Source organism: Otolemur garnettii, unplaced genomic scaffold, assembly GCF_000181295.1.
Source record: "Otolemur garnettii isolate 467f Iridium unplaced genomic scaffold, OtoGar3 scaffold00011, whole genome shotgun sequence".
Lineage (NCBI taxonomy): Eukaryota > Metazoa > Chordata > Mammalia > Primates > Galagidae > Otolemur > Otolemur garnettii.
This window is the reverse complement of record NW_003852406.1, coordinates 8,999,305-9,012,955: the sequence shown is the minus strand read 5'-3', so window position 1 is coordinate 9,012,955 and position 13,651 is coordinate 8,999,305.

Below are 13,651 nucleotides of genomic sequence, written 5' to 3'. Positions count from 1 at the left end.
GAGTTGGAGGTTGCTGTGAGCTGTAATGCCATGGCACTCTACCCAGGGGGACAGCTTGAGGCTCTGTCTAAAAAAAAAAAAAAAAAAAAAAAAAAGAACTATCATATGACCTAAACAATCCCACTACTGGGCATATATCCAAAGGAAATGAAATCATCACCTCATAAAGAAATCTGCATTCCCACGTTCATTGTAGCATCCACAATTGCCAAGATATGAAAGCAACCTAAATGTCCATTGATTAATGAGGGCTAAGAAAAATCTGGTATACACATACAATGGAATATTATTTAACCCTAAAAAGAGTAAAATCCTGTAATGTCCAACAAAAAGGAAGACATTATGCTAAATGAAATAAACCAGTCATGAAGAGACTAATACTCTATGATTCCACTTATGTGAGGTACATAGTCAAAATCATAGACAGAGAGGAGAATTGTGGTTTCTAGGGGCTAGGGGAAGGGAGCAATGTGGAGTAATTTTTTTCATGGGGGTAGAGTTTCAGTTTTGCAAGATGAAAAGTGTTCTAGGAAGGAATAGTGGCACTAATTGCACAATAACATAAAGGTACTTAATAATCATTGAACTGGACACTTAAAATGGTTGAGATAGTAAATTTTATGTGTATTTACCACAATAAAACATGAAAAAAAAAAACCAATCAGTTGTAGACACACAGCTTATTTCTGGACTCACCATTCTATTCCATTGATTTATGTCTATCCTTATACCAGTACCACATGGTTTTGATTGCTATAGCTTTGTAGTAAGTTTTGAAATCCAGAATGTGAGTCCTCCAACTTTGTTTTTCTCTTTTGGCCATTTTGGGCTCCTTGCAATTCCAAATGAATTTGAAGATTGGATTTTCTATTTATGTAAAAAAGGCTATCGGCTGGTCTGGTGCAATGGCTCATGTCTATAATCCTACCACTCTGGGCAGCCTAGGCAGGTGGATGGCTTGAGCTCATGAGCTTGAGACTAGCCTGAGCAAGAACAAGATGTTGTCTTTACTAAAAACAGAATAACTAGGTGGACACTGTGGTGGGCACCTGTAGTTCTAGCTACCTGGAAGGCTGAGGCAAGAAGATCTTTTTCTTGTTTGTTTGGTTTTTTTAGCTGGTCTGGGCAGGACTCAAACCCGCCATCCTTGGTGTATGTGGCTCGCGCCCTAACCACTGTGCTATGGGTGCTGAGCTGCAAGAGAATCTTTTGAGCCCAAGAGGATCTTTCGAGCTCATCTTCTGTGAGCTAAGATGATGACATGGCTCTCTACCAGAGAGGGAGCCACTCTGTCTGTGACAGAGTGAAACTCTGCCTCAAAAAGAAAAAGGTTAGGCTATTGGAGTTCTGAAAGGGATTGCATTAAATCTGTAGATTGCTTTAGGTAGGTAATACCATCTCAACAAATAGAAAGTCTTCTAATCCATAAGCTCAGTGTTTTTCTATTCATTCAGGTCCTCTGTATGTATGTGGAATTGGCTCATGTAATTATGAAAGCCAAGATCTACATTCTGCAAGCTGGAAACCCAAAAGAGCTGATTGTATAGTTCAGGCCAAGAATGAAGGAAAGAGAGCCAGGAGAGCTGATGGTGTAATTTTTATTCCAGGTCTAAGTCCAAAGGCAAGAGAAGAATGATGTTTCAGCTTACAGACAGGCGAAAAGAGAGATTTCTTTCTCATTCAGCCTTTTATCCTATTCATGATTTTATCTGAGGACCCCATTCATCCAATGTACTTTACTACTTTACTCAGTCTACTGGTTTGAATGATATTCTCATCCAGAAACACCCTACAGACATACCCAGAAATTATGTTTAACCAAATATCTGGGCAATCCACAGCCTAATGTAGTTGACACATAAAATTAACATTACAACTGGTTCTTACCTGCAGCCAAGGTTGAAAAACATTGCTGTGAGTACTGAAAAGAATGAGGTTTTTTTTGTTTTTGAGACAGAGTCTTACTCTGTTCAGCACCCTTAGTGGAGAGTGCTGTAGTGTCATAGCTCACAGCAACCTCAAACTCTGAGGCTCAAGTAATCCTCTTACCTCAGCCTCCCAAGTAGCAGGGACTACAGGTGCCTGCCATAGTGCCCAGCTATTTTTAGAGATGAGATCTTGCTCTTGCTCAGGCTGGTCCTGAACTCTTAGGCTCAGGTGACCTGCTGCCTTGGCCTCCCAGAGTGCTAGGATTATAGGTGTGAGCCACTGCACCTTGCCAGGAAAAAATGAGTTTTAAAATCTGGAACAATCTTCAAGGAGTTAATGGTCATCTGAATGATCAGGAGCGTCTCACAATAAGTAGGCATACAATATTAGAGAATAGCTAGATGGTCAGTTTAGGACATGCAGCTAGATTAGAGGAAGTGGTATTCCAACAAAGGTTTGCTTTATTTAGATCTAGAAACACTCACTTTTTCCATATTTTCATACAAAGGAGGCAGGCTCTAAACACATAAACAGGAGTTTTTATCCTTTTTAAGTAACAAACTACTTTAAAATTAGAATGTAGTTTTGTCACATTGAACAAGAAAGATTACTTTAATTTTCCAGCATAATTTGAAAACTTGCCATTCAATTACTAAATATTTTAAAACTTTTAGTATGTTTCCTCTTGTACTCTTATAAACCTTTTATGAGTTGGGTAAAAATCAGTGTAGCATTCATAAATAAGTAAGTACAAAGTCTGGATTGATGCAAATTCAATGATCATCACTATTTTGTTTTGTCATTTGGCAGCAAGAATAATCTTAACATCTAAACATAATTATCATTGAAATTGTGATGCTTTATTCTACAGCCCCAAATTTCAAAATACTGAAGATAAAGGAAATATTGAAAGGAAGACATTTTGATGACATTCAGGACATCAAGGGAATGACTGCTTTGATGGCCATTCCAGATAAAAGGTTTCAAAATTGTTTTGAAGAGTGCACTTGGCACTGGTATTGTTGCTTACATCCCCAAGGGGAGTACCTTGAAGAGGACTGTAACGATATTCAGCAATGAGGCGTGCAGCCATTTTTCTCAGATAAGTTCATGAAGGGAATTGTCAGACCTTATATACTACATTTTCCCCAGATATGATAAAGTTCAACTTATAGATTAGGTTCAGGAAGAGATAAAGAGTATTAATAATGCTAAAATAAAACAATCATAACAGTATATGTCAGCATCACTACTCATACCTTGGGGCCCTTACTAAGCAAAATAAGGGTTACCTGAATACAAGCACTGCAATACTGTGAGAGTCCATCTGATAACCAAGACAGCTACTAAGTGACTTAGAGATGGGTAGTGTATGCCGCATGGGTACACAGACAAAGGGATGATTCAAGGCCTAAGGATGGAGTGAGATGGCACAAGATTTCATCATGTTACTCAGAACATCACACAATTTAAAACTTATGACTTTTTAAAAAATTTTCTGTTTAATATTTTTGGGCTGTGGTTGACCTCAGATAACTGAAAACACAGAAAGCAAAATCATGAATAGGAAGGACTACTGAAATTGTATTTCTACACCGCCCCCCCATAAACATGTGAACATGGAATTTGTAAACAAAATTGGAAACAAATTCTTTGGAATTTGAAAACAAAATCCTACTTACAACCACTCAAAAAAAAATTAAATAATTATGTGGAAAGCTAACAAAACATTAGCAGTATTTGCATTCTGAAAATTACAAAATGCTGATAAAAGAAATCAAAGACCTAAATAAGTGGAGAGTCATATTGTGTTCATGGATTGAAAGACACAACATAGGCAATTCTCCCAATTTTATATTCAGGTATAGCATGGTTCCTATCAAAATCTCAGCAAGATATTCTGTAAATATGGGAAAGAGTTTTCTAAAATTTTTATGGAAAGGCAAAACAAAAAAAAAAACCCTAGAATAAAAAAATTTGAAGGTAAAAAATTCAAAACTTCATAGTATTATTGAAGGATAGACACATAGATTGAAATGGACAAAACTATTAAATGGTTGATATATACAGTAATATCGCTGGCTCTCCATATAATTAGTTTGTATCAAAGAAGTCAGAAAAATATAAAATTCTAGAAATGTACATTAATCTACAGTCACAGGAAAGAAGTCAGATGGCTTCATGATGCATATCAAATGATATACTTTAAATATGTGTAGCTTATTTAATGTCAAATTATAAGTCATAAAAGTTGTAAAATATAATCATTTTCTTGGTGTTTCTGCAGAATTTTGTTTTAAACCTCTACTACAGTGTGAACTTTGAACTTAAAAGCTCTAAAGTTAGAATGCCTGAGATGGAGTACCATTGCCATTATTTATTATATGACCTTTGGGAAGCTAAAATAAGTTTCATCATCTATAAAATGGATTAACAAAAGGACCTTTCTCAAAATGTTCAGAGTTTTAAATGTAATAGTGCAGCACTTAGCACATTGCCCATCAACTGGTGAGTGCTGTTATCACTAATGCCACATAGGGACCACTTAAGGGCAGGGACCATGTTTTATCCATCTTTATATTACTACTCCCTAACTATTGAACAAAATACACCCTCAATCTTTAACAAATTGAATTGGGGCTGGTCACAGTGGCTCACACCTGTAATCCTAACATTCTGGGAGGCTGAGGTGAGTAGATTGCTTAAGCTCAGGAGTTCAAGACCAGCCTGAGCAAAAGCAAGACCTCATCTCTACTAAAACTAGAAAAACTAGCCAGGTGTTGTGGTGGGCACCTGTAGTCCCAGCTACTTAGGAGGTTGAGGCAGGAGGACTGCTCAGGCCCAAGAGTTTGAGGCTGCTGTGGGCTATGACACCACAGCACTCTAACCAGGTTAACAGAGTGAAAAAAATTGAATTTAATAAAATGACTTATTTTTGTAACACGCCAAAATAATCTAATTATTACTCAGCATTTGAGCAATTGGGCCATTTACAGGGTTTTGCGTTTGTTTTTGTTACAATGTGCACAACTACCATGTGTTAGCACAGTAATCACACAAACCCTCCTCCACCTCATTTTAAGTTACTTCTTGGGATATAGTCTCAGGAATAATAGCACAGCAAAAGGAATGATTAGAATATGGGACCGCAATGGCTATTTTATTTTGTGTAGGACACTTTTCCATCTCCTGTCATCTAGTACATCCCCCTCTTTCCTTTGGAGAATGAACCAGGAGGAGAGTGGTCCAGGGAGTGTGGTCATTCATGGTGCTCACCTTCCCTGGCTGGGCCCCTTGCTGTCCTGTATTCCTCTGGGCAGTGACTGGTTTGTGAGGGCTGGAGGAAGGGCATGTGACCTATGTCCAATCTGTGTCCATATTGGGAAGGGAAAGATGTAGTCCCCGTTTCCTCTTGGATCTTGAGCTATAGGATATAGGCCTTACTTGTCAAAAGCTCAGTCCTCAATGAAGTATGACCATTCCATTCTCCTTCAAAATTACAGGAGAATGCAATTTCCACTTAGATTGGAAAGTCTTGACCAATATGATCATTTTTGTAAATTTGTTCCTCTAAATCTTTCTCCATTTACTGCCCCAAAGACTACTCATTTGTGATGTCACCATCAATATATGGCTGAACATACATCCCCATTGCCTCACCCACACTTTGTTTTATAATTTCTAAAAATGCCTTTACTAATTAGCAGGTAAATGGATTGTCTAAGTTTAGAATTCTAGACCTACAGCCCATCTTGTCACAAATCGCTTTTCTTGGACTCCTTAAGAAATGCAACACGAAGGACTCGGCAGCCCAGTGCATAATCCACAGTCCTAACTAAAGCTTCCCTATCAATCTTTGTCTGCTTTACAACCCTGGTGAGCCAGCCTGAATGGTAAACTCAGCGATCCACTTTACCTCTTTCACTGAAATCCTGACACCGACACTGAGACAAGCCTGAAGCCTGCTGTGGCTCCCCTTATAGGTGAAACACCTATATGCCTCTGGCCAAAAAAGCCATTTGAGAGAGAGCAGTGAAAAGACTTTGTGCAGTCATACTTGTGAGAAACTGAGGCAGAATCCCATATGGCCAGGTTAGCTGCAGGCCTAACATGACCAAGGCTTTGGCTGGAATAGCATTTCCAGACTGCGTTAAGGAATTAAGGTTGACCTTATAAGGCCAATGAAAAAGCCCTTTGGAAAACTGTCCAGAAACCCATCAGTAACATTTCCCAATCCCAGAACTCCCTCACACCTCGCTACTACTTGCCACAGTAGAGGAATACAAAGAGGACAGCAGGCAAGAAAGACATAAGCTAAAGAAGATTGTCATTATTTCTTCATTCTTCCCACTAAAGGTTTTATCCCCCAGTCTTATGCCAGTAGTGAGTGAAGCTTTGTTACTACATAACTACCATTTATTTAGGGCCTATAATAGTTCAGATCTCACGTTTACCTACAGTCTTTTTAATCCTGTAACAATCCCATGAGGTTGGTGTATTGAAACTAAGTTTAGGGGAGATTAAGTAATTTGCCCAAGTACACATTAGTAAAGGACAAAGCCAAGATTTGATCCCTGAGTCCAGAGAGCTGTCTTTCCTGATAGGAAGTGCCATTCTGAATGTGTGGTGCTTGGCGGTGGCCCTGTCCTCATAAAAGATACAGAAAGACAGCAGATACTTTTAAAAATGCTTATTAATAGGAAAAACACTGCTATCATCAAAAATAAATAAATTGTGCACATAGCGTTGGGATCAAGGGAACAAATTGATCAAAGAAAAAGGAGGCTTCGGTGCACATAATCTGAAAGGATTTTTAAATGATCCTTGAGTCCCCACATTAGCAAAATGCTTTCAAGTTCTGAAGTGACTGGTGAAATTATTTTATGCAGTTTATTTAAAATATATTCATTATATTTATTAATATATTCCACACGTTCTATGCTTATAATTTAGCATGTTGTGAGCAATATATTTATAAGAATTATTTGGGGATTCAGACAGTAAGTTTTCTGTTTAAAGATACAATCACAATGGAGGGCTATAGTGTATGTTATTGTCAGGTTCACAAGTTCCCAATTATAAAGTTGTTTCTATGTGAAAAGACCCATACTATGTTAAAATTTTGAATATTTCCTATAGCAAAATCCCTATTTGTCCTTTTCAACTGCTTCCTGATACTTTTCTGTTATCATAACAACAGAAATGGTAGATCTTAAAATAGCAACCTTTACCTTATACTTTATAACAAGTGGCAATTTTGTTCTGTTCTTATCCTACTGAAGACAGTTAATGACTACTCTATATAAATACAGTTAGGTAAATGACAAAAATTCAATGGTTTCTAATTACCATTTAACACCTTTGATTAGTTTTTTTCTTCCAAGATTAAGAAGCAGACTCCTCTAAATATTTAAAAATACATATATATTAGTCTATGTTCTTGTTTCCATCATTTTACTTGGGATTTTCAGAATATTTTTGCTGTCAGTCTCATGCCATTTTAAAATAAGACCTTTCACTATCTGTATCCAGTGTCAAAAAGTCTCTGGGTGTAACTCCTATTAATAATTAAGAGTCCTGGTTGCTTTCTTTCTCTGCTTGTTAGTATTCAGCTTTCACTAATTTCTCTCTGCTAAAGAGAGTTAATAACGAATAGGCTACTATACATTTTAATTGAGCTATGCATATTAAAAGCATAACTAAAATGTTACATGAGATATAAACTTAATGGTAGAAATAATCATATCTGCAAAACAAGAATATTGCTAACACTGTCCTCTCTATGAATAAATAAGAAAGGTACAACAGAGTTCCATTGGTTTGCTGACACTAACAGTGAAGTCAGGAGGAAAGCTGGCACCTCAGCAATAATATCCTTGGGGGTCTCCCATGAACAGGTTTGCAAATAGCTAACACTCGAGTTACACAGCCTCTTGGCCTAACCTGCATGATATCATTCCATGTGACATTTAATAACAGTGTAATTATAGAGTCTTTTAACCTTTTCAAATGCAGCTCCAATTTGAGATAAGAAAAATGACAAATCTACATATTTTTCCTCTAGGAAATTTGCATAAAGCTGAATAGTTGTATCTACCATGAATAAACATCTATAACAAGAGAACAAAATGTTCCATAAGGAACAAGACTGAACGCTATTTTATTGATTCACTTACTTCTTTTCTATATCCATGTCATACTTTACTTTGCCTTTGTAATTTTTCACTTTATTTTAAACTACATATCAAATTAGTGAAGGATTCTGGGATCAGAGTTAGTTTCCTCTCTGCTAAAATGAAAGGATACTAAAATAAATTATTTGCATTTGACTTTTTTGTGTGTGGCTTTGTTCCCCCAGCTAGAATGCAGTGGCATCGTCATAGCTCACTGCAACCTCAAACTCCTGGGCTCAAGTCTCCTGTCTCAACCTCCCAAGCAACTGGGATTATAGGCACATGCCACCACACCCAGATAATTTCCTTATTTTTTCTATTTTTGTAGAAACAGGGTCTTGCTATGTTGCCCAGACTGGTCTCAAACTCCTGGCCTCAAGTGATCCTCCCACCTTGGCTTCTCAAAGTGCTATTATTACAGGTTTGCATCATATGCCAGTCATATGCCTGGTCTTCAACCCATATTTTAGACTGACCTGCAACATATATAAAAGATAAGCAAGAGCTGTTATGGCTGATATTGGGTAGGGAAGGGCTTTCTCCCAAGAAGAACCCTAATTTTTCTTCCCCTCTTCCCTGCAAGAACTCTAGGAAACCTAGTAAAAACAAAACAAAAATACAATAATTCAGAAGTAAATTTAGCAAGACCACAAAGTAAAAGATCAATATAAAATAGAAATCCAATGATAAAATTAAGAAAACATTTGCATTAACAATAGCATTCAAAAAAATAAAATACTTAGGTATAAAGTTAATGAAAGAAGGATAAGACTTATACATTAAAACTGTAAAATATAATTGAGCAAAGTTAAAGATTTAAATAAATGGATCCTACCATGTTCATGAATTGAAAGAATTATTGGTAATATTCTTATAATGGCTATCTTCCCCAAAATAAACAATGGAGTGAACAAAAATTCTATCAAAATCCTAGTATGTTTTCTATAGATACATTGACAAACATATCCTAAAATTTAGATAAAAGTGAAAAACAAATTTTTTTAAAAAGTTTCAAAGCGGAAAAAGACTGGAGGACTTATACTACCTGATTTCAAAACTTACTATAAAATTTTAGAAATTAATACAGTGTGAGGTTGGCATAAAAATAGATGTACAAATCATTTATGGTCAGCTGATTTTTGACAAAGATTCCAAAACAATTTAGTGGAGGGAAGGATAGTCTTTAAAAAAAAAAATAGAGCTGGAATTGATGGCTCTATCTATCCATCCATCTAAAAGGATAAAGGCCCTTGCCCATACCATACACAAAAATTAGCTCAAAATGAGAAGTTCAGTGTAAAACTGAACTATAAACTTCCAGGGGAAAAATTGAACTATAAACTTAATAATTAAATTTATGATTAAACTATAAACTTATAAAACTGAACTATAAACTTCCAGGGGAAAAATTAGGCAAAAATGTGTAACTGTGGGTTGGGCATCTATCTATTAGACATGATACCAAAATCACAGTCCATTTTTAAAGTGATAACTTAGACATCACTACAATTTATAACTTTTCCTTTTGAAAAGACACCATTTAAAAAATGTTAAAAATAAATCACAGTCTGGGAAAGATATTTGCAAATCATATATCTGAAAATAGACATGTGCAGAATATGTAAAGAAAACTTACATTCAATGATAAGACAAAAAAATACAATATAAAGTGGACAAAAGGTATGCAATGGCTAATCAGCACATGGAAATATGCTCAAGACTTCTGATTTCTAATCTGATATGTGAACAGCTTCAAAGTCTGCACTTCATCCTTGCAGTAAGAAAAAAACTAAACAAACTGAAAATCAATAGCTCTTCTTGGATGCAATAGATAATGGAGGCCACAAGGCAAACTGCTGTCACTAAAGTTGCAGAGACAGGCAAATACAGCATCACAGCATATTGATAGCAGAGATTACTGCTGGATCAGTTGCTGTCTCCAGCAGCAAAAGGTAATTGAGTAATTGCTGGAGACTATGCTTTGAACTAGTTTGAGAGGAAAAATGCTTGGGGTCCAACCATAGGGGTGCTGTACACTTTCAGCAGTTTTAACTCTGGGACACCCACAAAGTGTTCAAGGTGAAGCTCAGAGAAAAATACCCTCATACTTCTGGTAAGGGAGTGGGAGTTGCAAAGTAACAATTCTGAGATAAATTCAAAGTATTCTATTCTCTTTAACAAAGGTCTGCTCTCAAGGGAAACTTTCATACTAGAGCCTAATTGGTTTGAGTTTTACCAAACCCTAACCGACTTTGGAGAAGGGAAAATACCCAACTTCAGCCACTTCTAACCTCTGATACTAGAGCTGAAAGACCTATAAGATTCAGGACCTATTTGAGAAGGAGTCTCTAGGGAAACCTAAAAAAACAGCAGAGAAGACAAAAAAGAAGTACACTAGAGGAAATTTTAACTTTCAACATCTACAGCTATAGCAAACAGTAAACATAGCCTAAATACTAGCCAGATAAACATAAAACCTCACATAAAGTTCTACTACCTCAGTAGAATTCATATGGAAAGGATGTAATGTCTGGCTTTTAACAAAAAATTACAAAGCAAAGTAAGGCAACAAACAAACAAACAAAACACACACACACAACCTGAAGGAACAAAGCAAACCAAATTCAGATACTGCAGATTTTGAAATTATCAGACAGAGAATTTAAAATAACTATGATTAATGTGCTAAGGGGATCTAATGAAAAAAGAAGACAAGAAAGAACAGATAAGTAATATAAGCAGAGAGATGGAAACTCTAATAAAGAGTCAAAAGGAAATGCTGGAAATGTTTTTTAAAACTTGTAATAGAATGAAGAGTGTCAATAAATTAACCATAGCCAAGGAAAGAACCATTAAGCTTAAAGATATGTCAATAAAAACTTTCTAAACCTAAAAATAAAGACTTTTTTTAAAAAAGGATTTTAAAAGTGAAACAAAATATCTAAGAACTATGAAACAATTATAAAATTTGTAACATGTGTGCTATAGGGATACCAGAAGGAGAAGATAATGGCTAAAAATGTTATAAAATTTCCCAAACCAGAGATTCCAGGAACTTAGATAAAACTGAGCAGGGTGAATAACAAAAATTTTACACCTACAAGTATCACTTAAATGGTAGAAAATCAAAGACAAAATCTTGAAAGAAGCCAGAGCAAGGGGGAAAAACACTTTCCCCGCAGTGGAACGAAAGATAAGAAAGATAAGAATGCCATTGGACTTCTCTTCAGAAACAAGGCAGGCAAGGATAAAGTGGGATGACCTAATTTAAAAGATTGAAAGGAAAAATTCATTACCCTAGAATTACATACCCAGTGAAATTATTGTCCAAAAATGAAGGAAAAATAAAGACTTTCTCAGACAAACAAAAATTAATGTAGACCCAGCTTACAAAAAAATTAGAAGAAGTTCTTCAGAGAGAAGGAAAGTGATATAGTTCAGAAACTTAGAGCTACATAAGGAAAGGAAGAATGTTAGAAAACAAATAAGGGTAAATACTATAAAATATTTTTTTTCTTATGGATTGTTCAAAATAACAATGCAGCAACGTACCAGATAAGTATGGCTTATGGATAAATGAGATGAATGGCAGCAGTCTTGTTAGGGATAGGAGGCCCTGCTCTTCCTGTTCCCCTGTGTAGAAATGGTGATAAACCATTCAGAACATGTGAACAGGGATGATGAAACAATGTGTAGAAGGAGCCTGGGCCCCTAACTTTGTAAATTGCCATATGAATTCCAGATATTATTTGAAGGTCTCTGTTAGAATTAGTTGAACCTCTATCCTGGCAAAAACAAGTGTCTAGCATCAGTAAAGTAGTGTAGGAGGAGTCCAAAGTGTCCAGGGTTAAGGGGGATTAGGGAGTAAGGGAATGAAGGAAGCTCACCTGAATCCTCATCAGTAGTCTGTCAATAAAAGGACCATGGCATCTGGTCTTGGATAAACCAAACAAATGCATACAGTGGGGAAAAGAATCCCTATTCAATAAATGGTGCTGGGAGAACTGGATAACCACAAGAAATAGACTGAAACTGGACCTGCACCTTTCACCACTTGCAAAAATTGACTCAAGATGAATAAGATTTAAATCTAAGGCATAAAGCAATAAAAATTCTAGAAGAAAGTGTGGGAAAAACTCTTGATAATGTCTGCCCGGGGGAAGATTTTATGAAGAAGACTTCAGTGGCAATCACAACAAAAATAGACAAATGGATTTAATTAAGCTGGAAAGCTTTTTCATAGCTAAAGCCACAACAATTAAAGAAAACAGACATCTTTCAGAATGGGAAAATATATTTGCATGTTATGAATCTGACAAAGGGTTGATGATTAGAATCTACAGAGAACCCAAATTAATCAACAAAAAAAAAAAAAAAAAAGGAAAAAAACTTCTCTGTCACTGGATAAGAGACATGAACAGAACCTTCTCTAAAGAAGACATATGAATGACCTACAAACATATGAAACAATGCTCATCATCCCTAATCATCAGAGAAATGCAAATCAAAACCACCCTGAGATATCACCTAACCCCAGTGAGAATAGCCCACATCACAAAATCCCAAGCTGCAGAGGCTGGTATGGCTATGGAGAAAAGGAAACACTTTTACATTGTCAGTGGGACTGCAAACTAATATAGCCTCTTTGGAAAGAAGTATAGAGAATCCTCAAAGAACTCAAACCTCCCATTTGATCCCGCAATCCCGTTACTAGGCATCTACCCAGGAGAAAAAAAAATCATTTTGTTATAAGGACTTTGCACTAAATTGTTTATTGCAGCTCAATATACAATCACCAAGATGTGGAAACAACCTGAATGCCCATCAGTTCAGGAAAGAACCATGGTATATGTGTGCCATGGAATGCTATTTAGCCATAAGAAAAGATGGTGACTTTACATCTTTTGTATTAACCTAGAAGGAGTTGAAGCACATTCTTCTTGGTAAAGTGTTATATGGAGAAGCAAGAATCCAATGTACTCAATACTAATATGAAGCCAGTAGACAATCTAACACATGCCCACAGAAGAGGAAAAACTCAATTCAATTCAAGTTGGGGGGAGGGGGAACAAAGGAGAACTGAGGGGGAGGAGGAAGGAGATGGATGTGCTCCCACCTAATGGGCACAATGTAAGGATGATGACACACCTCTTGGGGGCGGCACACAACTACAAGAGGGACTCAACTAACACGTGCAAACACTATAACTTAGTTGTTTGAACCCTTACATTAACCTGAAATAAAAAAATAAAAATAAAAAGACGACGAAGTAAGAACTTGAAGAGATAATGTAGGGACATAAAACAGAAACTTCCTTGGAGAACCTATTTTTTTTCTTATTTTTAAAAAGGGCAATCATATTTGTAAACTAAGACTTGAGACATTCAAGCCAACACGATTTGCTGCTTTATGAATCGCTCATGAATATGAGCCTGTGAAGGGACACATCTCTTAACATAAGTACAATGAATGGACAGAATGGAAACTTTCATTAAGTTCTTCCTACTAGCAGAGCTCACATTTCTACAAACCTATTGTTATTGCGCTTT